A 5,867-nucleotide genomic window follows, 5' to 3' on the forward strand; every position below is an offset into this window, starting at 1 on the left:
TGTTTAGTGCACAGTAACCTATACTTCAAGACAAAATTAGGCAAAATTCTGATTGTGGTAGTGTATGTTGATGATATAATCTTTGGAGGAAATGAAGATATGTGTAAAAATTTTGTTGTTGAGATGCATAAAGAATTTGATATGTCCATGATTAGTGAGTTGAACTTTTTCCTTGGATTGCTAGTTAATCAAAATGTTAAAGGAATTTTCATTTCTCAGTTTAAGTATGTCAAAGAACTACTGAAGAAGTTTGGGTTGAAGAATTCCAAACCGATATGTACACCTATGACTACCAGATGCAAGTTAACTATGGATGATAAATCACCTAAGGCAGATGCAAGTTGGTATAGGTCAATGATTGGAGGACTATTATATATGACTTCTACCAAACTAGATATCATGTATGCAGTATGATTGGAAGCAAGGATTCATAAAGAACCAAAATAATCACATGTTGTGGCAGTAAAAAGGTTTTTTAGATATCTTAAAGGTACAAAAGAGTTTGGTCTATGGTATCCCAAAAATTCATATTTTAACCTCATAACTTACATAGATGTAGAATAGGCTAGAAGTGTTGATGACAGAAAAAGAACAAGTGGAGGAGAATTCTTTCTTGGCTCCCGGTTAGTTGCTTGGTCAAGCAAAAAGTAAGATTTTGTGCCTTTATCTATGGCAGAGGTAGAGTACATTGCAACATATTCTTGTTGCACTCATATTTTATGGATGAAGTGTAAACTTTAAAGGACATTGGTGTGAAATTTGATGACCCCATTCCATTCATGTGTGATAATACTAGTGCAATAAACATTTCCAATAATCTGGTACAACATTCTAGAATAAAACATATATCTATCAGGTATCACTTCTTGAGGGAGAAAGTTCTAGATAATGAGGTTAGACTTGAGTATGTGCCCACAAAAGAATAGATTGCACACATTTTCACAAAGGCATTGTACAAATATATCTTTGAGTATCTCCGACAGAAGTTAGGGGTATTACCCTCTACTAGTTTCAACTAATGTGCATTTTAGGTGTGCATTGGTCTAGTGAGAAACATGTACATTCTTTTCTGGACTAATGTTGATGTGCTCCTCTCAAGGGGAGCAAGAGTAAGTTTCTTAGGGGGAGTTTTGACCACCTTTGTCATTGTTGTCAAATAGAGTTGGTTGTGCACTCAGTGATGATCTTTCATTATTGTTGATGGATGTTGCCATCAATGACAAAGGGGGAGATTATTATCATTGCATTATGTGTTGCCCTTGATGTCAAATCCTTTGGTCCAGATTAAGTTTAGATGTGGTATGATGAGCAAGAGTGTTTGATTTAGGTATATTGTCACTAATACATTTGGCCTCAAATTTTGATGGAGGTTTCCGATGGACAAGGCATTTTGTGATCAAATTTGTGTCAAAATACTGATGACATTTTCCGACAAAGCCCATGTAAGTCAGAATTCCGATGACCACAAGCATTATTAAAAAAAAAAAAAGTGCAGGTTCATTTAAAAACTGTGCATGATGGATTGAATTAATAATTCCTTTGCCTTTGCCAATTCCTTTGATTCTTTGTCTCTCTGCAAATCAGGTTTGATGTGTCCTTGTCCCTTTAACTCTCAACTTCCTAATTAACAAAAATAAATTTATATCAACCATCTTGTTATCTTTTCCTAGTCTGGTTTAAAATTGGGTTGTCTAGTAGGTGATATCAAAGGATTGAGTAGCTAGTTTGGAGGGTATCAAACTATTGGAGATGGCAAAATTCCTGTAGATTTTTGCATTCCTATAAATTCCTATGGACTTGCAAGTTGTGTGTTTGAATCATGTAAAGTTGGTTGTAGACAAGTTCATTTCAGAGTGACGTGTGTCTCATAAATTTGAGCTTGTCTTCCAATTATCGATTATGTTAGATAAAGGCAAAAAGCATTGTATAAAATTTAAAAAATAAGTAAACCTTATTTACTATACCAGAATTGGGACATAAGAAGCAATGATGTCCACATATTTATCTAAGTGGTGTTACAAAATAGACTTCAACTTCCAAGTTTTGCCAAATCCACAAAAAAATATTTTAGAATCAAATAATGTGATAAGCATTTGAATCTTCCATAGTTCAATTTGGCACCAGCTGTAGAGTGTCCTAGGATTCAATCTAACAGTTGGAATTTTTGCTTGAATGCCCCCTTGTTCATATAGCCTTATTTTGCCCATCATATATAATAGATTTGAGAAATATTTAAATGGATCTCCCTTAGTCAAATTTGTCTAGGTGTCATTCCTCTTCATTCCACCTGCTATTATCATATGTTGAAAGTTACAAAAGCCCAAAAAATTTCTCTATCCAGGAAGGTTTTGGTCATTTTTCTCACTTTTTGTGAAGTTGCTGACTTTTTGTTGACTGCTAGACATATTCTAATTGTCTAATATCTAGTTCCAACTATCAGTTCCATGTGGAAGCTCTGCTAAGTATGTTGGGTTTTTCTTCTCTCCATCTATTTTTATTTCCTCCTTTTGTGGGTTTTTAACAAATAGCTGGACTTTTGTCTCTTTGTCCCAATATTCCATTCTCTTCTGTCCCTTATAACCTATTTGAGGTTATAGAATGAAGAGTTATCTTTAATTCAAGTTAGGTTTGAACGTCATCCATGGATTATAAAGAAAGTTCTAATGGTTTTTGTCAAAACTATCATAAAACCCTTGTTGATAGGGTTGTAGCAAAAGAATTGATTATAACTCTTAATTTAACCACTTAAGTTTCTTCATATTTTGGATTGTAATAGTCAATTCAATTCTATTTCATATGAAGTTGGTTTCATGTTGATTGGTTGTATAAATAATAAGAAATCTCATGCCCTAGCAGGCTAAACATGGAATGAGCCTAAATGCCATTGACTCAAAACCACATTATGAATGATAAAACCTTAAAATTATGAAATTAAAACCTTAATACACTATGAATGAATTGATTTACTTATTTGTAAATTCATCATTCCTAAGTTTATTCTATTAGATGACACAATAAAAAGGTTTCTCTTTTTTTAAAACTCAAATATTTGTCCAAGGGGTTGAGCTTAGTTGGTTAAAGCATTGAGTTCTCAATGTGGAGACCCAAGTTCAACTCCCATGAGGGACACCTTTGTGTAGAATTATAATTTGTGACTCTTGGTCTTCCATTGGTTGTATTTGTCTCATTGTTTAAAGTGGATTTCTAAGTTGTGACCCTTGGTCTTCCAATTGTTGTTTCTAGTTTGGTGCTCGAAAGGAGCTAGTATTTGTAATAAGTTGCTCGAAAGGAGCTGGTATTTGTAATAAGTTTGTAATGTGGATGCTCAAATGAGAAAAAATGATCTTTTTCATTCTATGATACTTAATATGAAAAAAAACTCAAATATTTTTCATCAACTTGCCAAAATTAAGCTTCTTTTTTAGCCAGGAAAACTATCTAAATAAAATAGTCTTCATAATTAAAGAGAGTCTAAGTTTAAGTAACATTTCAACTTCTATATAACTAGTTATAAAAATACTTCTGTACTTGCGATATCCTTTTGCGTAGTTTGTAAAGGTTATGCACTGAAGTTTCGATAGCCTAATTTTTGTGTGTGAAGAAAGACCATGTCAGAAAATATCGGCGAAGAACAAAATAAGGAGACAATTACTAGATTGTGGTCTAACTTGAAAAGAAAAGGTGATGGAAAATGTTATTGTCCCTGCAAAAATTTTAAGGGCCTAAAGACTAGAGTACATCTAATAAAAACAACTAAGAAACATTGTAGGCAACATGGTCACATTGAAGGGGGACATGATTATCATTCATTGGTAAGTTGTACATTATATCGTTTTAACAATTTATATACATAAGAAATAACTTCAAGATGAGATCATGATCATGGTTTATTTATGTTGATCATTTTTATATAGGATGAGCTCTCCAGGGCACATGATATGGACCAACACAAATCGGAGAATATGTTTTTCGAAGTGGAGGAGCAGGGAGGTGTGAATATCGAAGTTGAAGATAATGATCCCATGGAAGATGATGATCATGCGCTAGAAAACATAATTGAAGATGATGGTACAAATACATTGATCCATGACACATTTAGTACTGCCACAGTCGATCATGATGATCAAAATGACTTTGATGTTTTTCATGATTTACCTATACTTGAGAAGGCATACGAGCCCCTTTATGAAGGCTCCCAAGCAACTCTTCTCTCCATTGTATTGTTGTTGGTGAACTTCAAGGTTATGAATGGTTTATCCAACATAACAATCTCACGTATGTTAAGGTATGTTGTATATGTCATTATAGTTAATAAAGGGTGAATCATTTACCATTAATATTCTTTATATTAACAAATTAATATTTTGTAGATTGATAGGTGAGTTTTTGTTACCACCATCATATATTCTACCTCGCTCATACAAAGAATTATCTTCCATTTTGAAAGATATTGGAATGGAGTATCAAGCAATATATGCTTGTCCCAATGATCATATTATATATCATTAAAAACATGAATTTGCAACAAAATGCCTTGAATGTCATATCAGTAGATATCGAATAGATCAAATAACAAAAAAGGTACCTTGCAAGGTTGTTCATTATATTCTCATTATTCCATGTATGCAACGATTATTCAGGTGCACTAGCTTGGCACAATTTATGGATTACCATGCACGTAATAGAAGTCAAGATGACATTATTCAAATTCTTGTGGATGGTTTAGCATTTATGAACATAGAGGAAAAGTGGCCACACTTTAAAGAAGAACCTCGTAATCTCAGGGTTTCATTAGCAGTGGATGGTGTCAATCCATTTGGAGAGATGAGATCTATTTATTCCGTGTGGCCATTTTTTCTTATCAACAATAACATTCCTCCATGGATGTCAATAAAGATGGAACACATAATTTTGGTGATGATTGTTCTAGGTATTTTATCATTTAATAGTCATCTACATTTAATTAGAAATATTGCAATAGAATGGTCATAATAATTATGTAATGTTTTGTTCATTCAACTAGGTACGTACCAACTTAAAGATATGAATGTATATATTGAGCCTCTTATCGACAAGTTGCTAGAGTTATGGAATGGTGTCACTATGTATGACGTCTCTAGACCAATAGGATAAAGACAATTTCAATTCCATGCAATGTTTGTATGGACAATACATGATGCCCCAGGGCTAACACATTTTTGCGGTATGTTACAATGTTCAAGTTGCACATTATAGTTATAATTATAAAAATTAACATATTTAATCCAATTATACATTATCTTGTAGGTCTTCAAACAAAGGGAAAATTTGCATGTCCAGTTTGTGATCCAAAGATGAAATCCCATCAATCAAAAATTTTAGGAAAGCATGTGTTTGATGAGTATAGGCACTTCCTCCACAAAAATCTTAATTATCGAAATATTGAAAAACATCTTTCAATGGGAAAGAAGAGACTAAATCAAAGCCATGAAGAATGACACCTTGCCTATGGAAGTTGGAATATAATAGAATTAATCACCAAGGTAATGTCATTCCATCTAATGGTTTATGTTTAGAAATTGTATTTTTCTATTGTGTTTTGTTTATTGGTGATGTAATTGATGATCATGAAGGTCGTCAAGGCATTAATGACCACCTTCCAAAGGGACTAAAAAATTATCTGAGACAATTTAGCAGGTTTCCCTACTATGAGCAACTACAAATTGTGCATTTGTTTGATACTATGCATATTGAAAATAATATAATAGGGAAATTATGGAAAATATTGGAGGGAAGGTGTGACAAAGAAAATATTATCAAAATTTGTAGTGACATTCAGCAATCCAATCATGCAATGAAAAATATCATTCAATCAAATAGAAATGGAG

This window comes from Cryptomeria japonica, chromosome 1 (genome assembly GCF_030272615.1).
Source record: "Cryptomeria japonica chromosome 1, Sugi_1.0, whole genome shotgun sequence".
Lineage (NCBI taxonomy): Eukaryota > Viridiplantae > Streptophyta > Pinopsida > Cupressales > Cupressaceae > Cryptomeria > Cryptomeria japonica.